General features: G+C 35.9%; 1 pseudogene; it reads right to left on the bottom strand.

Moving 5' to 3' along the window:
• Positions 1 to 1,127: 1,127 nt before the first annotated feature.
• LOC149232083 (uncharacterized) lies at positions 1,128 to 22,404 on the bottom strand (annotated as a pseudogene).
• Positions 22,405 to 26,064: the final 3,660 nt, after the last annotated feature.

Raw genomic sequence — 26,064 nt, 5'->3', positions numbered from 1 at the left:
GACTCTACCCGCCTCAGTATGCTTTCTAAATGATGATCTTCAGTTGCAACAAGTTGTAACTTCCTCACACGATATGGTTTAGGGTCGATCAACTTTCTCAGACAGTTTCCCAAAACCTCATCACACCAATTTTTGAACCATGTGACTTCTTCGTCTGATTCTGGTTCTCGAACGTGATAGAAATAACTGAGGACACGAACCATCCTAATTCCCCGCCCCTTGGTTATTACCTATAGATTCTTTACGAACAAACTGTCAAACAGCAAATAAAGAAAACAGAGTGACGAGTTTTTCTCTTTCAAGCAGCAAAAAACTAAAACAGAGCAACAGGTTAATGTTAGACTGATTCAAGTACTTGCAGGCGATTGCCGCCACAAATCATCAATGTCATCGGTCGTGAGCAGAGCTCCTCCAGGCACGCAGAAGGCAAATGAGGCGAGAATGCAGTTAGGGGTAAGGTGGTTACAGCCATAACTAACCCAAGCTGATGAGAAACCCGGAATAATGATGCATGTGGGAAACAGATGTCAAGCAGGAAGAGGAAAATTTGTGCCAGATGTCAAACAGCAGAAGATCCAGATGTCAGTCAAAGAATGAAAGTGTACACAACTATGTTCATTCAATGAATTCGTGATATTAATGCATATTTCAAATTATCACATATTTCATGCACATTATATATTCATATACCAATAAGAATGTATACTGAAACATGAGATACAAAATAGCAAGCGGTATAGAGGCTTGAAACCTTACAACAATTGTCATCCAGTCTCCTCTCCCTGTTGTCTGTGGCCTTGTATTACATATCTCTGTTGCTGGTTCACTTGTAAACATAGGGGGCAATATGAATGGAAAACAGAAGCAGCAAACTGGTCCACTTATCTACTTCATGTGATATAAGCTTCATACCTAGAGTAATTAGCCTATGGAAACTGAACTACCTAGTAATATAAAATCTTCCTCATACCCAGAGGCTAGAGTGGTTAACATATGGGGGTATTTGTGGTCCAATGGGTGATATAAGTATTTTAGAATATACCAGATAAAATAGTTCAATTATAGTGGCTCTGAAAGTTTTGACGTTGATAAAAATATAAATAGAAAAAGACTATTATATAATGTGGTTACCTCCTGACAGCAGACCAGCAAAGGAATACAACATAAAGCCCCATAAGTCCTGATGTCATAAGGCCTGCATTAACCTGCATTTTGCAAAGCAAAACAATTCTCCTATATTAGCAATTTATCGTTTAAGAATTACACTGAGGAGCAGATACAACTCTTCAACTAAACGAACTTGTGATAAGGAATCACCAACTTACTAATAACTACATGTGAATTATGTCATTGGAACTTACTTTTGAATGTAGGGAGATGCTAGTCATTACTTGAAGAAGAAGTAGTGTCCATGTGATGAAAAATATGTTCAGGACGCATGATGCTTTTGGAGCATACCAAATGTACATCAGTATGATTCCAGCCAGGGAAGCAGCATAGGCCATCGTTGACATTGTAATCACTAGGATCCGACTGTGTGAAATTAAATTTTCTTTGTTCATCAGTGTTATGCCATATACGAAACTGGGCAATAAAATAAATGTCATGATAAGGAGAAAATGGATCTCAATTAAAGAACAAAAGACTCTTAGATTTATAGCTTTTAAACAGGGGAGGTGGAAATTTGAATATGTTTTTGGATGCATTATAATCGATGTTTCCATGAGTTATAAAATTCAGATTTACTACATTGCCATGTCAATTCAATATATAGAGCTGTGTTGAGCTGTGGAACAGATAAGGCAAGTTCTGTATTTTTAAGTTGGGATTTCAAGTAACAAAGTAAACGCCCATCTTCTGCATTACTCAAATTTTCTTCACTTTCTAAGGATGCTTCTCGTATTCGTCGATATGGTCATGAGGCAAATATGTGTGTATATCTGTAGATAGACAGGGCTTTATTTTTCTAATCCTACTTAAATGTTCTTGATTCTGTTATCTCCTGATTTTTTACAAGATCCAAGAAAGCAAACTCTAAACCAAATCTACATATTGGAAATAAATGATAAATGGCCATATGAATCTCAATTTAGGTATTAATAGCCATATGCCTTATCTGCATCTCGACTATTTCTATGTTTTTGAATTTCCTTATAGGTTATTTTCCCATTAACATAATTAATACCAGTTCGTCATCCAGTAATTTTCCTTTTCTTTTCAGTCTGTAAAAGGAATTTTTTGTCCAATCCAGGGATGGCTTCAGTTGGATGAAACTGAGGGTAAAAAAATCTCCCAAACAAATTTTGGATTCAAACTTCAATTTTTTAACATATCCATCTTCCTTGAAGTTAAAAGAAAAAAAACGGTGAACATGAGGGGAAAGAGTTGTACCATCGTTCAACATTTTTCTCCAATACCCAATATAATCATTCCCCCAGGTGATGAAATTGATCACACTGAAAAGTTGTATGATGAGAAATATCCTACCAAAAAGAGAGACAAATTTTGGCCATAGTTAGTATTCCTTAACAAGCAATTAATTTTAGCCTATAAGATAGAAATCATAATATCCATTTAGTGATTGATCAAAATATATCACCCAAATGTAACCAATGTAATCTTGAATTTACCATGGACAAATAGCATAGCATCTACATATTCTCTTTTAGAAGAGAAAGGTTATCTAGTTGTAGTATTTAGGTTAAAATTGCAAAAGACATTTTGATGACATAGGTGATTGCTGTATGGGGGATCTATTAGATATCACTGAACTAGTGAAACATTGCGTGAAAATATCACCAACCCCCACCCCTGGATTTGTCATCAACTGTTTTCTACAAATCAGCAAATGTAAAATTGATTCTCGAGAAGTTAATTTATCAAGCAGATTGTTTGTGTACTTAAAAGGCACATTGTATCCAAAAAACGTGAAAGAAGAGAAGCATACCCGGCACCAAATCTAGCAACTTCCCCTGCATCAATAGTTTCAAAGACATTAGTTTATGATACACATTTTATGAAGTCCATGTTTGGACAATTTTGATGTCTAATTGCAATTTGCCACAAAGTCATGAAACCTGTCAAATTTGAGCAGAAACAGAGTAAAAATTGGTAATTTGAACCAGATTTGGTATTGAAATAGATTGCTGAGAATCATTTTAAGTAAACTCACCATAGAATTGAATAAAAGCAGATGGAATAAAAAAGGGGATCACCATCAGAGCAATCCACATAAAGCTCTTCAAGTGCCACCATCCTGAATGCCATGAGTCACGACATTCATGCAACTTCGTAGTTCCAACTGTTGTAAGAAACATAGCGAAATAAAATATCTGAGGTGATGTTAAGGTAAACAGTTCAGACTCCAGAGGCTTATCGCTATGGTCCAATACTGTTGGGGAAAATAACGTGCTTGACATCGCACGAAGTGCCCGAGACGCATGTGCCACTTATAGTCAAATGGCATCGATACGTGGATATGATTTTAAGTAAGTTATGTTGCCATGGTCATGCATTTGAAAATTTCCAAGGCCACTTGCATGTTAAAGCCCCCAGGAATAATCTGGTTTGTAACCAATGGGTGGTTAGTTCTGCATGAAAATTCAGACCTTGATACTGATCTGGATTTACCTTCTGTGAAAGACATGATGCCACTTCAAACTTAAAAAGCTCATGACAAGAAATTAGAATCTGGTATCCAATGTGTTTAAAAGCCAAACAACTTGTAAGGCATATAAATCTTGAAATTGGATACAAAGCAGCCCAGGCTTACTTGCAAAATCTACAGAAAAACTAGAGAAACTGTTGAGATGCAAGCAAACAGCAACGTCACACCCACCATTGTTCTCACCATTGTTTTTTGCACAACAAAGAATCTGCTAATATTTCGAAAATATTACAGATTACAGATTCTGCTAATATTTTGAAACTTATATTATCCTTATGGATTCATTCACCTAGCAAAGCAGCTCTGGATCAAAGCAAAAGAGAACTAATTACTAATCAGCGATCAGGAAATGAAATCACATTCTGCAGATACATGTCCAGCATGTATTCAAGTATATAAATCTGTAGACCATGTAAATCTATCCAAAAATGGCAGAAAGCCATCAAAAAAATCTGTTAAAAAACAGATATCCTGACCTACTGTGTAAAAGTGCGATTAACAAAACAAAAAACATACAAATATTGGTTTAGCCACTTTGAAAGTCCATAGCAGAAAGTCTAAACAAATAATAACAGACTAGGGGCATTAAAACCTGCCTTGGCTGTGGGTATAGCGTATTTCAGAAAGATGCAACCGAATATAAACTCCAGCACGATTCCGACCCCATTGATGGTCAACACCAAGATGTTATCCAGACCATGACTGATCAGAGGCGAACCAGGTGTAAAGCAGAGAATTTAACAGAGCTATCGCATATGGGAAGCCTGAGAAACTCTCTGTCGATCTGTTTCTTATCACCCTTCTAAATGTGACCCTGCAAAAAAACATTCAGAACATCGAACTATTAATCAGCATACACTTCCTTGCAGAAATTACAAGGCAGATAGTGGTAATAAAAGTGACAAATCTTACATTGGCGCTCCATACAGTGACAAGGATGTCGCATTTCCTGTTACATAAAACAACAAGGAGTGCTCCAGTTTTCAGCGATCAATTCAGCTTAAATCAAACTAGAAGACTAAAATCCTAAAATCCAGCTTAAATCAAGTACAGAAACCTTGGAAATTTGCTTAAAACTTAGAAAGAGTGGAGAAGAGGAACAAGAACCTAGAATGCCAACTACTAAAAGCAGGCAGCTCCTCATTTTTCTCCTATGAAGAGTCTAACAGAACCCAAATGGAGTGGGTAACAATATAGAGGATGAATGGAGGCAATGCTGCTTTGTGAATGGTGCAATAGGCCAAGGGATTGAGAGGTATTTATACAGGAATTTAGACAAAGGGATTCACAAGGTACCGCTTTCGATTTCATTACCGCCCAGAGGAGGTCATGGCATGTGTAAGTGACGTGGAAATAAGGAATGGTGGCCACCGGCTCTGTAGGCTCCATGTAACTGTATCGATCTTTGCCACGCAATTGCTGGGGAGTTGTTAACCGCGTGGAGTATCAATCTTCGTCGCGCAATTGCTAGGAGTTAGTAACCACGTGGAGGTATCCATCTTCGCTGTATAGTTGCTGGTTAATCTGACAGTAGAAGATGCTTCTATCGTCTAACATAGATAATCGATGGTCCATAATGGCACACAGTAGCAACTCGGGTGTTGATTCCAGAGGGAACGCCTTAGGGCGTAATGAATATAGTTTTAATTCCACAAATGACTATTGCCCTCCATCTTTTTTAACAGCCTAAAAGAAAAAACTTTATAATAACCAAACCAATTTACTTTTTACTTCGATTAGAAATTAAATCTATAAACAATATAGTAAACCACTGCGATATTGTGAAAGGAAATTTTGAAATATTTAATTTCAATCAATTTTGACATAATAAAGCATTTAATTCTTTTCCGGATTTCGTTAGATAGCCTATATGAAAAGCGGAATGTGTTTTTCCTTTGTGTATTTTATTGACGAGAGAGAAACATCCGGAAAACTCATCATGCATCATGTGTTTTCAGCTAAGAAATCGACATGCAAGGTATTAGGTTTTGGTCAATTGTGCAGTAATGGTTATTTTAAAGGAAACTGATATTGTTAATTTTTTATTTTGAGATCGTATGACTTTGATTATAATGTGGAAATGAGTAAAGATTGAATCAAAATTTTATTTCTATGAAAATAGGCGTTCGTCCATTAAATAAAGTTCATCGTAACTTTTTAAATTAATTAAGTGTGTCGTCTTGGTATATGCCAGTTCTAGTTTCCCAGCAGTCAGAATATTTAATTAATATCATTAGTTTCAATTAGTTAGCAAATTTTATTATTAACATTTCAATCTATTGCGTAGATTTAGTGGAGTCGGTATTTACGTTAACTCATTGCTGCGATGAAGTTTAATCCAAGTGCATTATATTTTTGAACGGATTTCCGTTGGAATTTCCGTTCAAAAATGCCGTATTTTTTCCGTTCAGGATGGCTTTCAGAGGTTTTGCTTCTGTAATATGTAGTACAACAGGCGGCGAATATGGCCAAACAAAAGTGACGCGAGGAATGCATTTTGCTTAGCTTTTATGTAATTCAAATTTAATTTATTAAATATTTAGTGGGATGAATAATGAATATGTACTAGAATTAAATATTGATTTTAATTTTTAATATATAATCACTTTAATTTTAAATAATAATTAATTATTCATTCATCTTAATATCTATCATCGATATTTTCTATTTAAAAGTAATACAAAAATATTTCTAGTACCTTATTTTCTATATAAATGTGACTACCAATATATTTCAAGTACCTTTAATCTTAGATCACAACTTAATTTCTTATTAAAAAAGCTTACCCTCCGATACCCCATTTATGAAATAGGGATGCCATCATTTTTATCTTGAGAGGACTTGAGGCGAGCTTCTTGAGGTTATCGTCACCTTATTTAAGGTTGAGCGATGTGCATGTATTTTAATCTTTATTATCAAGTAGTTAAAAGAATGATTAAACAAGGGAGGTTTTATGGCAGCTAGTCCTTGCTTTGAGAGAAGTAAGGGGCCTAGCTATAATGGCATTGCACGAGTTTTCTTGTCTCATCTAAAAGCAAGCTAGAGAGAAGGATGGATTGAACCGACCCTCCCAGCTGCGCAATCTAGCCAGCTAGGTCTGAATTAAACAGAAGGGAGCAATAGAGAGGAGAGTAGGATAGCAAGAGAGAAGCAAGATTTAGTAGAAATAAATAGAGAGATAAGGCAGAGTCGGCATAGGCATCAAGATATATCAATCAGTCAGGCAAGTAGTTCATCGCAGTAAGTATTCTATAGCAGGTATCAATCAATATCAGGTCGAAGGCTGCCAAGCATGGTTGGAAATGGCTTCAAACATTTTCCAAAAAAGCTTGTAACCTTGTTTTTGATGGGATTGTGCCCTATAGAAACTACAAGCCACCTGTATTACAACTTCCAAATTTATTAGTTGATCTCTGAGTTGAAATCCTCTTTCAAAAACTAAGATAAGTGTCTTTTACTCTGAGTTGTCAACATGTTGGACAATGAAAATATGGGTTTCTAGCTTTCAAATTGTGCCATGTAGATCAAAAAGCAAAATATCATAATGGAATTAAGCCTATTTCACCAATAACAACAATCCTCAATGCAAGTAGGTTCCAGTACTTCGACTTGTTTATCTTGTACAGGAACTAAATCAACTTATCTGACTGGAGATGGACATTTTCTCATTGCACAACCTACTTCATCATATCATCATACAAAGACTCTGATGATGACAAGTCTTGTGCTTCAACTAGAGGCATATTATTCTTTTGAGAAAGATGAAAGTCTTTTTCGGCTCTGTCCATTTCTGCCTGAGATGGGATCTTAGATTTGAGATATACCCCCTATTGGCTCCTTTATCTTGGAAAAAGTTTTTCATTAGCATATGGCCAATTGATCCCAAGTTGTGAGCAATGATCTTTAATGATCCCCTTAGGATCATGTCTTCGGAAATTGACCTCTTTGAATTTGAAAGAAGGAAGAATGCTAGCTTCCTCCTTGGCCTGTTTCATTCCCCATCAGACCTCAAGGCAATCAGATGGTGCAATAGAATCCTAAAATAGACCTGTCACAGGGAAGGACTACAATTGAGCAACAACTAAGAATAATAGAAAGCAAGAGGTGTGACCCTTCTTAGAGAACATCTCGGATTTCTTTCATCTCAGATTGCTTTTAGTGTCTCGTGTGAGAATGCATCCATCACTGAATAGTGAAAAAGAGCTCGATTTATAAGATCTGATTGTTGTGCCGGCAAGTTGTGGGAAGGTAGACTCCCCTCATTAAGAAGTGAAAAGTGGATCTAGATGAAAATCATTCAATTTACCAAGGGAGCTGATGAACACGGTTGATTGAGTTGATCAAAACGAGCCTTCATTTTGTTCAAGGAAAGGATAAACCCCTTGCTCTTATTCCTTTAAAGGTATAGCTTTAGCCTATATGACCTGTTCCTTTTTTACCTTCATCGTAGTTTAGATATGGACCTAGGTGAGGGTGCTAGTTCAATAATAACAGATGATTGTTAGACCTCAAGGCAATCAGATGGTGCAATAGAATCCCAAAATTGACCTGTCATATCTCCCAAAGATCAAGAAGCTTGTAAGAAAGATAGAGATAACAATAAGCAGGTGAACACACAACCTAACAGTGACAATTTAAGAAATGGAAGGCACTTACCCAAACCGCAGCTTATTATGAAGAAAAATTAAAGTGCGCCAAAAATATCCAGGATAACTTTAGTGAGTTCAACTTCCTTCTACGATAGCTGGTTCCACTATGAGAGCTAGTTCCCTCTATAAGAGTCTCTTAATGCTAAAGTTGTGGATGCTTTTAGGAAGGTAGGTTGGCTTTATTTCTTTGATAAGTTGGTAGGATACGATGATGCAGTAGCACTAGAGTTTGCCCAGAATTCTTAACATCCCCAAGAGCAAGACTCTAAAAACCATGAATTCTACATGACTTTCAGGGGATTCGTGATCTTTGTAAATGAAGAATTGCTAAGTGATGTTACTAGAATTCCTAGGGGAAAGCCTTGGGATAAGGATGATAGTGTACTCAACCTCATAGCCAAGACCAAAATTTTCAAATCCTATGATAAGTATGAAGAAAAGAGAAATGGGGTGAAAGGGGAGTCTCTTCCGTATGAATGGGGAGAGATATCATATCATTTCATTAAATATTGAACCTGTGAGGGAAGGCTAGCATTGTATATGCTTTACTATTTGTGAATTCTGCATAAAATTTGAAACCTGAGCTATCAAAAACCACAACAAAGGATAATTATCCCCCATTTCGTACTACATTCCCAGTAATAAATGTGTGTTAGAATTCAAAAGGGGAAATTGGACGCTATAGCACATCACTACCTAATTAACTTGATCATATGTCATGGGTTACAAAAAACTCCCTCATCTATCATGGGACAGATTTGTCTCTTCACGGACAGGGCATTATAAAATCTAAGAAACAAAACACCCCACAACACCTCCTTCAATGAGAGTAAAGGACCAAACTGAAAATAGAATGATGGTACAAGATTTGAAGTTGAAGAATTTGAGATATTGGTTATTTGAAGTGCAGAGTTATGTGCTTAGTTGCACAATGAAGAGAAAGCAAGAAAGGAGTTCCCTTTTGTACAAGAGATGTTGCCCTGTCTCTGGTTGTAGACTTTGTATAGAAATCTCGATTCTATTTCAGCCTGGACTCTCAAGTGGCAATAGCCACACTATATTTTCCATAAGTATCAAGTGTCAGAACCAACCCCAGGGCTTCAGTTTCGGTATTTCAAACACTTAGGAAAGGAAAAACCATTCTTCAAGCAACACAGAAAATGTCAACGTGATGACCAAACAAATTCACTTTGTACATTACCTGTTCATAAATTCAAATCAACCATTATATTGAAGTACGATAAGAACTCAACTAATCATATCAATTAGACCATGTTAAATAAGGACCACGTCCAAATGTAGATTAAAAAGGAAAGTGAAATTTGGGCAATTTTGGAACAAACTATCTTGAAAATTGGTCATGTGAAAATACAATGGCAAAACACAACTAGAATCTGAAAACAATGAACTATTGTTTATTGGGAGTGCAAAATCATGTGTTTATTTGCATTATGAATAGAAAGTATGATAAGAACTCAGTACCAAATCATATCAAGTGCAAAATCCTGTTCTTAAATTCACTATGAACAAAAAGTATGATCAGAACTCAATACCAAATCATATTAATTAGACCATGTTTTATAAGGACCACTTCCATATGCATATCAAGGAAGAAAGGGAAATAGGATGAATTCTGGAACCATCTACCTCAAAAATTGACCAAACTGAAAATAGAATGATGGTAGAGGATTTGAAATTCAAGAATTTGAGATATTGTTTATTTAGAGTGCAGATTTCTGTGCTTAGTTGCACTATGAAGAGAAAGCACGCAAGGAGTTCCCTTTTGTTCAAGAGATGTTCCTCTATATCTAGTTGTAGACTTTCTACAGAAATCTGGGTTCTATCTTAGCCTAGTCTCTGAAGTAGCAATAGCAACACTAAATTTTCCATAAGTATCAAGTGCCAGAACCAATGCAAGCTTGTCTATTTGGGCTTGTTTACATAGAACTACTAGGGTGGCTTAAAGGATTTTTCCACACATAATAGGGGGCTTACTAGTACATACTAGTCATACTTGTCAATAGAGCTAGTACAGAAGTCTCAGTCAGTAGGTCTTAGGGGTTCAGCTTGAAATCTAAAGCTTAGTAAGATGGTTTGGTGATAGCTGATTTCATATTGAATCTAACTCCAAGGCTATGAAGAGCTCTTTCTCTCCAAAACTCCCAAAGAATGGTACTAAGGCTTTCACCTAAGGCAAGAAAGAAAGTGTCTAGAAGGCAGTCCAGAGGGCTATACTTATCATCAGCTAGTGTTGTATAGTTTATAGGGCTTACTTTATGAACTATGTAGGGTTGTCTTTAAGGCTTTCACTCTTTAGGCTTAAGATGGTCTTCACACTAGGAGAAAAGTAATGACAAATCTTTCCAACCTAAAAGCACATAAATTGCGAGTAAATGCATGAAATTGTGATTACATACAATATCTAGTAGTTCTTTCTATACAACTTACAGTCTTCACTTAGATCAAAGTGGACTAAGATAGTCTCGAGTTTCTCTGCTGGACCAAGAAGACTCAAAAGTGTTGTCCATATCCAATTGGATTCAAACAGTAAAGAAAACTTGATTTGGGCTTTTTCCATAGCACTAGGGCAAGACCTTAGGACCTATCAATAATAAGGTAAATTTAATACAGAAAGGTGTCCTATCAAGATGGAAATTGGCTTAAAGGTGGCATCTGGGGATGGTAAATTGACTAGTGATAAGGTGACATATCTGGATGATGATAGAGTGCTCGCTTGGCCTTCAATAAGAAGTGGTAATTGAAGTAACAAAAGGTGGCATGGGTGTAGTAGATCCAACTGAATATCCAAGATACGCGTTAGTGGTAGATTCAACAATTGAAGATCTAGGGACTTACTTTTCTAGTAGTAGTTATGTCAATTCAGTTTATGATTTTCACATAGATCAAAATGCACGGACTTCAATATAGTCTCTTTAAGGCTTGTTTCTCTAGAACATGGCATATAGAGACTGAGATCTATGTCTAAATACTTTCCTTATGAAGAAGGAAAGACATCTCTAATTAAGATTACATTTAAAAGGAATAATCATAGATCACACGTACAATTTGGCATTACATTAAAATTTGTAACAACTTTTTGGGGAAGAAATTTAGCCTATTCAAGAAAATTTCTATGGGAAACAGGCAAACCATGGTAAAAACCCATGAGAATAAGGTACAACCATTTCTAAAAGAAAACATCCCATAGAAAAAAAACATGTGATGGTTTAGCTTACTTTGGTGCAAAGGTGGAGGAGGCAGATTTGAAGAATGAAATTTAGCTTGTGCATTGAAAATTCTCTGAAAAGTAGTCAAACCAGGTAAAAACAAGGTCTTAGAATGTTACCCAAGCCAGCAAAAAAATACACCAATATTGTATATCAAACGTATAAGCATAATGTACAAGAATTTTTTAAGGAAAACATCCCTTAGAGGGAAAACCAAGTGATGGTACAGCTAAGGATAGGCTCTCACAGACTTCGGTGCAAAAGTGAAAGTAGAAAACACTGAGAGGAGAGTTGGAGGAACAAATTTCCCAAATTTGGTATTTAGGAAAGGTGGAAGTATTCCCCCCTCCCTGTCTAAGAGGATGTTTCAAACCCATGACTGGCTTAAATTACTTTGCATGGAAAATCTGTACGAATATTGTTTTAAGGAAAAACTGAAACCCTGCATGTATGGAAACTCAAGAAGTTACTCTGAATGCATGCACATTTCAAATTTGCAAAATACGAGACAAGAAGTATAAAATTTGAAAGGAAGATATTTAAAAACAAAACATAAAATATTTACCTCGAAATCTTTGGGGTACTAACATCCCCTTTGGAACATATGGTTTTAGCAAACAACTGCACGACTGAGATTGCAGAATTTGAACTTCGATCTTTCACCATTTTTTCATCCAACCTGTACATTCAATAAACAAATTTTTTCATATGTACGAATGTATGAGAATGTTAGAAACTAAAAACATAAAAATAATAAATTAAAATAAATTAAAATAAAAAAATAGGTTGTCACGCCTTACATGATTCCCAGATGTCAGAGGTATCGATTCACAAGTTAGTTGAGAGCTATTTGGAAACGTCTTCTTCTATCACCAGTTACAAAATTCTGAATCTAAATTGTCTTAGACTTCATGGTGGGCAGAATCCTGAGCACAGTAACAGTCAAACTGCATCCACATATGATGCATAAAGGCCCTTGACATTGGCATCCCCAAGCAATTTGACCTCCTCCCTCCTATGTCTATGAGATATCTGAGATCTCTCCTTGAATGTGAATTGGGATTTCTCTCTAATAAGATTCTGCAACTTCCTTCCCATCCTGCCTAACCTGAGCAAGATACACCTACTCCCTGCCCATGATTATTTTCCCGGAAAAAGAAAATCAACCTCCAGAACCTTCGAAAGGAGATGAGCAGAGAAGACGAGGACTACGGGATGAGGTGACCAAACTAGGAATTCAAGATGAACCTGATCTTCTCCCGCTCTTCAGGGAATTGCAGTAGCCAAGAGAAGAGAAGCTACAAGGACTCCTCTGCTTCTCTTTCGACTACCTTAGGTGCTTTACCGGTAAAACATAGTGGTCTCGAAATGGAGCTGGAAGGTATGCTGCTACCTCTGCTTCTCTTTCGACTGCCTCTGCTTCTCTTTCACATGCAGTAGGTGCTTTACCAGGAAAAGAGTGGTATAGCTATAACTAGTAATGATGTTGCTGCTAATGGTACTCATTGTGGATAAGCTAGAACTACTGAAGCTAGTGAGGGTGCTGCTACTAATAGTACTGGCGGTGGTTAAGCTGGAAAGGTATCTTTGGAATAGGCTCAATGAGGAACCCAACCTAATGCTTGTAGGAATAAGTCATCCAGGGAGAGTTTCTACGCATAGTGGATTCATAATCCACTGCCTTGGTCCACTTGGTTATGTCCGGCCCAGAAAAACCAATTTCTTCATTACAACGTATGTTTCCTCACTTCCCCTTTGATTTCCTAACCCCATGAGGCTGATGTCTTCTTCAATGGCTTGATCTTGATGTCTGCTACAACTTTTTGCAATGAAATCTAGGTGTCTGCTGCAACTTTTTGCAATGCAGCTGTTGTCTACTTCAATGGCTTGATCTTGATGTATGCTACAGCTTTTTGCAATGAAATCTAGATGTCTGTTGCAACTTTTTGCAATAAAATCCAGATGTGGAAGGTATGCATAATGCATCAAACTAGTGCCTGGGAATGAAAGTTTTAATTCCCAAAATTAATTCATTCATCCCATGAGGCTCAACACTCAAAGATGAACCAGTACATGCAGAAAGCCATGTGGTCTGCTTTCTATGTAGTCTTGTGGCATGGTGGCATGTTATCTGTGTACTCTAGTGGCATGGTGGCATGTTTGTGGGCTTCCGCGTGCGTAACTTACCAGACACGTAACTTACCTGTTACACATATGTAACAGGGATATATAATTGAGTAACATGGATATATAATAGTGGATATAGATGCAAACTAAACATTTCTTGCCAGAGAACTAATGTTGGCATTAGTTTACACTAGTGAAATCTATGAAGAAAAAATCACAAAAAATACACATAATATATGGTTTGCCTCGGGAAGAGGCCAAATAAGACCATGAACCGTAAAATTAAGAGCGAAATGACAAAACTATAGTTAAAGCGAAAAAGCATTAGCTTATAAGTCATACAAACTCACACAAAGTAATGCTAAACGGACCATTTAGATTGCTATAGTCCCATGCCACTGCGAGATGGCAGGGACTAATAAGATATTTTGTGAATTTATGTTATGTAATTTAGGCAGTTTTTTTTGGTTTTGGTCCTTTGGAAAGTTTAAATTTAAATCCTATGAAAAAGAAAGTGAGAAGTTGGAACAAAATTATAAAATACAAATTGTCTCACTAAACATTCAAATTCCATCAAACTAGAAACTTAACAAGGCTGCATATCTAGCGTTCCTACCGCTTAGTTTGATTTAGTTACTAATTCACTTTGCATGGATGTGATGTAATTAGTTTTGGTTAAATGTTAAGTATTGTTGTTTTCATTTATTTTTTTTTCCAAGATGTTATATAACAATCTTTCTTTTTCTTTTCATGTGTCATCTACCTAGCAAGTTGATTCAAGATCCTACTTCAACTACTTGCATAAAATTCTACGAAATGATTCATTAATTTCTTTGCAGAGAGATAATGTTTATTGTTAGGAGTATTCACTATTGTGGGTACTAGTAAAATTATTATGAAATTAGACGAAATAATAGAACACCAAGGCCTTAAAAGAGAACACGAGACCCAAGTGAGGTATTGTTCTATTTGGATGTCATGATTACAAAATAAGACCCAACACGTTTAAGCCAATGAAAAATAAATAAAAATTATAAAATAAATCTCTTAAAGTGTCATTTAATTTTTGGTCCAACAACTAAAAATGGTTATAGAACACGACACGATATTCCTGTGAGTACTAGGATAATAAGTAAGCCAAATTATGCTAAATTATCCAAGAATAAACTGGAATGTAAATCTATAAGAATTTTTTTTTAATAACTCAAATAAATTAGCGATAGAAAAATAAATAGAAATAAATAAATTATTAATATATATAAAATTATTAGAATTCATAAATAATTTAAAATAGTTATTGACAAATAATATTATTGAAACAATAAATAAAATCATAAAAATATATTATATATAACACCCTATAGAAATTAGCCAAAAATTATTCTCCTTAAAAAATAATTATACCATATACTTTTTTCTTTTCTTTTTTTAAATAAAATAAATTATTGTTTCTATAATTAGGTATATTCTCCTAAATATGTGGGAATAATAGCTGAAATATTTTTTCATAATCATTATGACATTCTGATTCCCGAAAATAACTGATAACTTTATTAATTAAAATAATGTGTGGGAATAATAATTGATTTATAACCAATGACTTTATTAATTAATTAAAGAAATCTTGTCGTCGATTGATAGTAAATGCAGCTGGGAGTTTTTATTCCCAACCTTAGTCACTTTGTTTTTCATTGTTTTAATGCACATCTCTTAGCCACGTTGGAGTTTCGTAAGCCTTAACATTAATGTAGGATTGTCGTACCAATATTTATATGAATTAACAATTGCTGGTACCCAACATCATTATACAATAAGACCCAAATTCAACCAATGAAAATGAAAAAATAAAAAAAATAAAAAATAAATTTTTAATGTTAACCAAAGTATTATTTAATTTTCTAGTCAAACTGAGATGAATTGAAAGTCAACCATATTTAGAATACATTATACTGCCAGTGGCAGGATAATAATAAGCCATTGATTAGTGTGACGACAGAAAACATTACATTGAGAAGAAAGAATACATCGGCATTTGGTAATTTAACGTTAATGAAATGGGATCAAATTAAGAATTTATATATAAATATAAATATATTATTTATATAGTTATTAATAATAAAAAATAGTTACTCATTAATAATTTATGTTTAATAATTATTAATAATTTTATTAAAATATATCAATTATATTGGTAAATATGGTTATGTGAGTAATTACTTTTTTCAATGTAAAGAAAAAAACAAAGATAAAAGACACTCAGCTTGAGTCTAATTAGAATAAATTCATTGGATCAATATATTGATTTATTGTTGCTAGAACAAACTGGGTGAGAATGGCCTTGCTCTTTTGGTGACACATGGAGGTCACAAGTAGATTTGTTTTTTTCTCTCCCATTGATAACTCCAAATTGCAATATATTCTATTTTAACAATATGCTTATGCCCTCACATTAAAAAATTCTACAAATAGATACAACAAGTTTTTTTTACTAACTTGTTCATTCATAAAACATGTAAACAATTTTTCACAACTTTAACCTTTCTAGCTTCATGAGTTCATACATATATGATGGGTTTTGAAGTAAGATTAACCCACGCAATCTTAGATAATAGTGAAATGGGCCAGCAATGCTCCTAATAAATTTTGTATTGGTTTTCATTCTTGTATCTTTTTGTGACCTTTTAACATAGTTTGAGAATAAACTTATACATTTTCCGATAGTAGGTCGTGAAAAAAGAGATAAAAGAGGGTTCTAATATCGAAACGTGAAATCGGAGTAGTGACAGAGATAAACGAGGGTTTGATTGTCAAAACATGAAGTCGCAGTGAGTGGTCATTGATTTGTACATTCATTGATTTGTACATTTGTTCAACCACAGTTCATAAAGCCAATTCACTAAGAAAAGCTGAGTCACCCGGTTTTGCACAGTTGTCTGCCAGCTCGTAAGCATATGAAAAGATGAGTCGCCCAGTTTTGCACAATTGTCTGCTAGCTCGTAAGCAGATTTCATGTTGTATATTAGCTTATAAGAAGATTTCATGCTTTGCTGAGTTGGTGTCAATTTTCCCCAAGATTTTCGTACCAACATTTATTTGATTTAACAATTACTAGTACAACAACATAATTAATGGCCGCGACAGAAGAGGATGAAATGAAAGTCCTGTCACAAATAAGAGCAATGGAACATGGCGAGATGAAAACTCGTCTTACTGAAGCATTCATGGACTAGCTTAAATCTTCTAGCCACAATAAAGGAGCTTCAAAGAAGCCCCTACTCATTAACGCCTCATTTGAACGCAATGAAAAATCCTTTTAAAGGAAAAAATAGCAAGACAAGGTTCATGCACTTACCTTGGGAGAGGTAGGTAAAGAAATTCATAACCTTAAATTTGAAATTTCTACATTAAAAATTCAGGTTGAAAGGTTCAAAAAGGGAAAACAAAATATTTCAGTAGATCTGTTTGAAGAATATGATCCACCAGAATTATGTGGATCAAATATTTAGATATTTGAAGGAAAAAAGGATCCTTCTATGGGTTTTCAGGAAATGAGGATACTTGCAATAGAGTATCAACAGCACCATGTGCAGGTTAACATATGTATTTAGGGCGAAATGTTTAGGCTAACTGTTCTTATAGATTCAGGAGCAGATGTTAATATTTGAAACACTAAAGTTGTTCCTGCTAAATATTGGATGTCTGCAGAAAGAAAGGTGATTGGGTTAGGTGACAAAACACTTGAATATGAAGAACCCAAGGCTTCAATCTGTTTTGGTAATCGTTGTATTAAGTTAAAGTTTGCAATCAGTGATATTCCAGTAGACTGTATTCTTGGTAATATTTTTTTAGCTGTAGTAGAACCACATGGGTCTATCTGATTGAAGAAAAACAGAGGTGGATATTTCATCACACTACTGACATCCAGTGCTATTCCTAAAAGGATTGATATGCCTTATATCTCAAATCCTAGAGTCTCAACAATGGTAAAAGCTATGAAGGAATTGGATAAAGCTCACTCAAAACTGATAGACCTTAAAGATCTAAAATCCACTATTCAAGTTTCACAATAGCTAAAGAATCCATCTAACCAAAAGAAAAATGCTAAGATTAAACAACGGATTGATGAAGAATGTTGTGTTGAAGAACCAAATGCTTTCTTGCATCGGAAACAGTGTTCAGTAAAACTACCATACAAGGCAGAATATACAAGAAGGCCTTGCAAAAGCAAAGCCATACCAATGAATAAGGAGTACCATGATCTCTGTGAGAAGGAAATACAAAGGCTTTTGGAGAAAAATATAATCAGAGAATTTGATAGCCCTTGGAATTGTTATGGATTCTATGTAAACAAAAGGGCTGAACAAATCAGAGGAATCCCTAGACTGGTAATCAATTATAAACCTCCGAACTCTGCTTTAGCTGACAATACCTACACAATCCCTCATAAAGGGGATCTTATTAGTAGGATTGCAGGTGCTAAAGTGTTCTCCAAATTTGATTTAAAGTCAGGATTTTGGCAAGTTGCAATCTCTGAAGGAGATAAATTTAAGACTGCCTTTAGTGTGCTAGCAGGGCACTATGAGTGGAATGTGATTCCTTTTGGACTCAAACATGCACCATCCAAATTCGAAAAGGTGATGGATTCTATTTTTAAACCCTTCTTTGATTGGTTAATTGTTTATATTGATGATATTCTTATCTTCTCAAAGAATGTCCAGGACCATTTTCGGCACATACAGATTTTTATAAATACCATCAAAATGAATGGTCTTGTTCTTAGCAAAAAGAAAATTGAAGTCTTCCAAACTTCAATTAAGTTTCTTTGCCATACAATTTTTAATGGCCAGATCTCTCTGCAAAAACACGCTCTTGAATTTTCTAGCAAATTTCTAGATATTATTACAGATAAGACGCAGCTCCAAAGATTCCTTGGATGCTTAAATTATGTTAGAAACTTCTATAAAGATTGTGCTAAAGATAGAAGTTTGTTGAACCGGCGTCTTAGGAAGATTCCAGAACCTTGGACTGAAGCACATACTAGAGCAGTCAAAAATATAAAAGCCAAGGTGAAATCTCTTCCCATTTTGCACATTTCTGATGATGAGGCATATAAGATTGTTGAATCTGATGCCAACAATATTGGATGGGGAGGAATCCTAAAGCAAAAGAAGAATGGTGCAGAACAAATTGTACAATTTGTTTCAGGCACATGGAATCTTGCTGAGAAAAATTATTCTACTATAGAAAAAGAAGTTAACGCAGCATGGAATTGCATAGATAAATTTGAAATACATCTTGTCAATAATCCATTTCTTCTTAGTAGAGATGCATCAGCTCTCAAAAAAGTCTTAACCAAAGACATCAAAAATCCAGGAGAAGTAAAATTCGCAAGATGGAAAGCTCTCTTCACTGACTTCGATTTTGAAGTTGAGCATATAAAAGGAGATGAAAATTGTTTTCTAGACTTTCTCAGCAAAGAACATATTCAAAACCAGCATCAAGAACATGTGATGATCATTGTAACAGAATGGGACCGAGCTTAGCAACAAGAAGCCTTAAGAACAATCAATGAAGATCAGAGTTGGGATGAATATAAAAATAATTGGAAACCTACATTGCAGCTCAGAAATACAAAGATTTTAGATGCAGCCTCACGCTGACATCCTACATCTTGTTCCTGAAAGGAGAGTATTTTCGAACGGAAGTCAATGGATACATGATATGGTGTACACTAGCAGTATGGATGCAACACACAAAGCTGAAGAAGCATTACAATATGATTTTCATGACATTGCAATGATATCGTTAGAAGGAGGAAACATAAGAAAAACCTTTCATAGATTTTTCTTGATTAATAGAACCAGAAATACAAATTGGCCAATCATAAGAAATAATGTTGCACTTTGGCTGAGAAATGACCCAAATCTCATCTTTCCTGATACCATTTATAATTTTTCTGGGTATAAAAAATTATGGTGGGAGATTTTAAATGTTGATGGAAAAGATGAAATTCATTATACAAAGCTTAAATTTTGGACCATAGGAAGCATGTAGAGAAATCAACAAGCAGAATGGTTAAGAGACTGGTGGAAAGATTATGGGGTAAATAGAACTGCAATTGATCCAGTCTACTATGAAAGCTACTTCCAAATGCAGTTTGAAAAGTGTCTTGAAAGAAATATTGTAGAATGTTTTCATATACCATGTAAAACGGTCAAAGATTTATTTCAATATCCTGACCATGCATGCTTGCACCAATTCATGGCTAGGCATGATGAATGGCTAGTTATGACTAAAATAAAACATCAATATGTACTCAATAAACCCATGATCGTCCGACGAATTTATACCAAGGCATGGGATGGCCTCATATATCCTAGGATCCATTTTTTGAGTATCACACCTCTTGGTGGCCCCACTTCATAAATGGTTCTTATGGGCTTATCCTTAAAAGCTTCCACACTGTAATTATGATGTCTAGTCACAAAGACTATTTGTGACCAGTTTTCTCGTGGGCTTTACTGTCCAAAAGCATCCACTTTGTAAAAAAAAGTTTTTCTTTTCTGTACCTAAGTACGAAGATTCTTAAGTGATGAGACTCAGAGGACTTCTCCGACTTTTGGTGTGCTTTGAGCCACATCTCATGCACTGACAGAATATTATGTACACAGTTTGTTTGCCTGATGGTCAGATGCTTGTCCCCTCCTCTACCTATATAAGAAAGGAGTAAGGTTCATTCGAGGGATTCGGGGTTGGATAGTTTGGAGTGTGTAGAGTTTAGAGTTGAGTGATTTTCCTGTTCTGCAACTGCAGACTTCGGTCTGATCTGCTTGCATCATGAAGAGATCTCAAAGTCTTAGGTGATCTGAGAAGCCTGCGCATCTGTGTGTCTGGCACAAGTGAGAACCTGAAGTGGCTAGATCTTTAGAGAGTCTGTTGAGTCTGTTTAGAGGAGTGTTGGTATTCAAAGACTGAGTCTGTGATTTCACGAGGTAGCCTCCAGTATGCTATCTCCTTGTTGAGTAGCAAAATTTTGGTAAAAGTGAACATAGTCTATTTTAGGATTGAACACATTGTAATCCATTTCTAAAATTAATATAAAAGAGTGTTATCTTGTTTCCGCATCTGAGTACTTGTGCACTATAAATGATTTTTTGAGGTAGTATCTATTTGAGTTACTCTGTATTGAGGTTCGCCAGAGGTTTGCTAATGCACTGAAGGGACGCCAAACCGAGTAAGGCAAGGAAGCCATGGAAGAAGGTCGCCAGAATGAGAAATGTGCTAGTAGATTCGTGTATGGGTTCATGTATGGGTTCGTGTAAGTCAGAGTAAGTGGAAAAAGTAGAGAAGAGACTCAGCAAAGCCTAGCAGTTGTGTTGTTGTTGCAAGCTTCATCGAAGCCCCTGCATAAAATTGGTATCAGAGCCAAAGCGTTTGGTTCAGGTTAGTATTTAGAAAAACACTTTATATTAAAAATGGAGCCTTTCAAAAAGTCTATTTCTTTCCACGAAATAGAAGAAAGAGAATCATCTGTTCAAGAAAATCCCCTTAGGGATATGTTCACATCTACATCTAGTCGAGTTTTAAATTCTGCTGAGTTAGAGTATGAGGAAACACAACCCTCTGCTAGATGGCAGCTACCTAGAATAAATGCATCTGAAGTCTACTCAGACCTGTCTGCTTTTCATTTAAAAGCTGCAACTAGAATTTCTATTAAGGAATCTATAAGCCAGATTCAAGAAAATTTCGATTATGTCCAATCCATTCCTCTGCTAAATTCTAAACAACTTCAGAGTGAGGCAAAGAGACTAAAAACTCAGTACCTTCATTTGGGTTGTATACATATTGGGATACATGCTTTAATGCATCAGAGTCTAAATACATTTGTCTTTTCATACAAACATTTATTTGATTTAACAATTACTAGTACAACAACATAATTATACAATAATACTCGAATTAATTCCACCAATCAAAATGTAGAAAAAGAAAAAAATAAATTAATCTGTAATGTTAACATTTCAAGTGCAGTTTAATTGTTGAGTCAAACTGAATTTTTAATTAAAAATCAACGATATTTCGAATACGTTATCCTGCGAGCGACAGGATAATAATATAGAAAATAGTTTATTAAAAGTGCAATTAAATAAACCATTGACGCATATTTAAGGATTTTATAGAATATTGCATCGTACATAATTTGTTTAAGAAATATATCAAATCACAAATAAGTTTGTTGTTTTGCATGATGATGGCTTAAACAACACCTATGTCAATCTTCAAACTGCATGCCCCTCGAAATATATGGCGTTGACCCATTATTCACCAGAGGTCTGGTAGTTTTCGAATTTTTCAAAATTACGTGCCTCTCCAAGTATTTGGCGTTGACATTTTATTAAAGCTCTCACCACACCTATGAATTTCACTTTGCTTCAAATGGTGTGCAAGGATATGGCGTTGACCTTTTATTGACAGGATACTTGGTAGCTTTAAGTATTCGGCGTTGACCATTATGATAGTGTTCACTACAGATATGTCAATTTCAATTTCCCTAAAATTGCATGCCTCTCTCTAAACATTTGCCATTGACGCCTTATTGCCAAGATAACTGGCCGCTTACTAATTCTTGGAGGGAGATGCGAAGGCAAACCTGGCTTTGAGCTGGCCGAAAACCCGATTCCAACTGTCGTGCAGGGACAGCGACGATAACGCAGTTATTTGTCGAATCCGCCATCGTGCAGCAGCAAAACCACCTGTTTTATATCGCACCACCTTTTGCCGATTGTGGTATTTGTCAGGAGGGCTCCGATCACACCGACTTGCCGCCACACGTCCAGAGTATGGTCTCAAAACCACCCATCCCCCAGAATGTAAAGATCGGCGAGAAAGGGCCTCCTAATATTGCTAGCAGCCGTCCGATTGTTGAGGGCAAGATCAACGGTTGCTAATTCATGAGAATGAGGGCGCATATTTTCTTTGGAGGACCTCTGTATGGCTGGCAATGGCCGTATGACTGAATACAGGTCTACAAGGCATGGAAATTGCGTGAAGTGAACGTCTTCCTGTTGACCGCCGTTTGCATCAGTAAAACATTTAATAAAATTTACTGTGGTTCGTAAATGGTTGGTGAAGTTTTAATTTTAATGTTTTTTATTTGTTCACGGGAGTGTGGCTCAAAATATCTAATGTCATATGCTTTGTTTTTTTTATTATGCATTGTGACCCACGCAGCAGTGTGAAGAAAGGTTTTCCATTGAGTGAAAATGAAAGGAATTCGTAGCAACAAATGTAATGTGTTGCTGTTCATTGTATATGTAATGCATTAGACACAACAGACAACAAGATTTTGTTGAGATGGGAAATACGTGCAGCAGCGCGTGAGATGAAACAACATTGCAATATACAGCAGTGTGAATATAGAGGAACAGGGCAGCGTGGAATTTTTTTTTTTGTTGAAGTTATGTAAGGAAACAGAGCAGCGCCTGTATGTATTTTTTGAGAATATGAAATTGCCCTACGCAGCAGCGGAGAGGTAATTTTTGTTGTTACTCGTTGAGATAAAATGAGAAGGAATTTGCAGCAGAGCATGAATGTAATATTTTGTTGAAAGAGAAATGTTTTGTGTTCATTCGCATATGTAATCAAAAGGGGAGCACACAGTGCATATATTTTTTTTGGTGGTTCATTGCATATGAAATGCAATGAGAAGATACGCAGCAGTGTATGGAGGAAAATTTTTTGTTGGTTGAAGATATAATGTTTCTTTTGAGGGCATATGGAATGTAACGCAGCAGCGCGTAAATAAAAATTTTACACAGCAGTGTTGAATTTTTATTGTGTGACAGAGTATTTTTTGTGTTGTTGCAGAGACAGAGTAAATTCCTTTTGGAACTAGTGTAATCCCTCTATTGGAGGAAGAAGATCTTATTTTGTATCAGGCATTTTATTAATGAATACAAGTTTTATTTGTATGGGGAAAACTGTGTATGCTCAGATTTTTTTTTTTTGCTTCCCTGTGTTAAAGATCCTGTGGAGGGAACAGAGCATTGTTCTTTGTTCTTTTGTGTTTGAAATTACCGGAAATTTTCAACAGTGGTATCAGAGCTTGTCCAGCCTCTTTGAAGGTGTCAAAGAAGCTGAAGGAAGGAGTTTTTTGCTGTAACAACTTCTCCAGCAAAGTGAAGTCTCAGGCAAAAGAATCCAAGATAATTCTCAAAGTTTTTCTGTGTTGATGTTGAAGACAGTCAGTTATTTTAGATACACAGTCAAATGGCGAGGTCAAAGAAGAAAGTCTCCAATCCTCCTAAGGATGTGTCTCCCTCTACTACTAAAATAGAAAACAATCAATTTGAAAGCATTCTATTTGAGGCTCCAAGGTTCAATGGGAACTTTAATATATGGGAATTAAAAATGAAGACTTTCATACAGTCTGAAGGGATTGAAATTTGGGAATCAGTGATTGATGATAGCAGGATGGATAGAGAATCCAAGGAGTACAATGCAAAAGCAACAAAGACAATCTTAAATGGACTGCTTGATTCTGTAAAGAAGAATCTAGGAAAATATTCATCAGTAAAGGATATATGGGACATAATTCATGAACTCCACGCAAAGGGAGCACTGACCATGACCATCAGTCAAGAAGGAAATTTTGAACCCATCATAGAAGCTGAAAATGAGAAGGTTGACCTCATCAAGCTTCAAGTACAAGAAAGGGATGAAGAGCTCGCCAAGCTTAAGAAGGAACTTGATCAAAGTAAAAGGAAGCATCATGAAGAAGTCATATCCATGAAAAATCAATTGAATAAAGCAAAGAAGTAGGAAGATACCTTGTCAAGTCAACTTGAACAAAGGCACAAGAGAGTGAAAAAACTTGTAGAAGAGATTGGACAGTACAAGGTAGAGGTCTCCTCCCTTAAGTCTAAATTACAAGAAGCCAGGAAACATGCACAAGAAGCTGAGAAGAAAATGGAGAGCAGTCAAGCAAAGAGTGAAGAAATCTTCAAAATGAAGTCAGATATTCTCTCCCTTAAGATAATAGCAGCTGAAGCTACTCGTAGCAAGGAAGAAACTGAGGAACAACTTACAAAGAAGAATAATGAGTGTGAAAGATTGGAAGAAGAGATTGTCTTCCTCAGAAAAAAGGTTGAAGGGATGAACAAAATCATGAAGAGCTCTCAAGCCTTGGATGACATGCTCAACTATCACAGATGTCCATTTGATAAATTAGGACTCGGGTATGCAGGTGAACCCTCAAACAAGAATGAAAATGCTTTAAGTAAGAAAGATGTGAAGAAGCCAGAAAGAAATTGTGGTGCCTCCAGTTCCAGCAAAGGGAAGGAGAAAAATCAAGGCTACAATAGAAGAAATCTTGCTCCAAGTAGAAAACCAGCTGAAAAAAGAAATGTAGATGATGTAAAAGAGGCAAGAGGCAATGGTTATCATCAAAGGATCTCAAGGCAGAAAGGCTTCAGAAGTACATCAAGGAAACCTCCATCTCCCAGGTACCAAAGTTCATTTTTTGGTTATTGTTATTCTTGTTCAAACTTTGGTCATATGGCAAAAGACTGTAAAGCATTTCATAGAGAGAGATATTATAGTCTTCGACAACCTCCAAGAAACAATTTTATAGGAAGAAATCATGAAATCTTATTCATGAATAATGTAGAATGCTTCAAGTGTCATAACATTGGTCATATGGCATGTAATTATAACTTAACATGGGCTCTTACAAAAGCTAGAACCATGCAAAAGAAGAAAGTTACACAAGTATGGAGAAGGAAGGAAATACAGTCCGAATGTCCTTCGAGCTCCCCAGCCAATCTAAGTATTTTTTGAGAAGACTCTGCCAAAAGGAGACGATGCATACAGTTAGGGGAGAGATATGAAATTAAATCTGCCATAAGAGCAGAGAAGAAAAGGTTGCAAGATAGCTTGGAGATGGAAAGATTGGAAATTTTGCCTGAAGCAGAGAGAAAGAGGATATTACATGATTGGAGTGCCTGAGCACATCATTGAAAGCGATGAAAGGAAAGCTGATACGAATAGGCAGAAAAGTTGTGATTTTTTGAGGAAATGTCTGGGTACGACTGATAACCCAACAATTGAAATTAAAGGGGAGTGTTGGAACATTAATTCCAATTGCCGTGCAGGGACAGCGACGACAGCGCAGTTATTTGCCGAATCCGCCATCGTGCAGCAGCAAAACCACATGTTTTATATCGCACCAACTTTTGCTGATTGTGGTATTTGTCAGGAGGGCTCCAATCACACCGACTTGCTACCACGCATCCAGAGTACAGTCTCAAAACCGCCCATCCCCCGGAACGTAAAGATCGACGAGAAAGGGCCTCCCGATATTTCCTGCAGCCGTTCGATTGTTGAGGGCAAGATC

This window comes from Pinus tabuliformis, chromosome J, assembly GCF_031772625.1.
Source record: "Pinus tabuliformis cultivar Carrire ecotype Pingquan chromosome J, CPIR1, whole genome shotgun sequence".
NCBI classification, from domain to species: domain Eukaryota; kingdom Viridiplantae; phylum Streptophyta; class Pinopsida; order Pinales; family Pinaceae; genus Pinus; species Pinus tabuliformis.
This window is presented reverse-complemented; position numbering and strand designations above follow the sequence as displayed.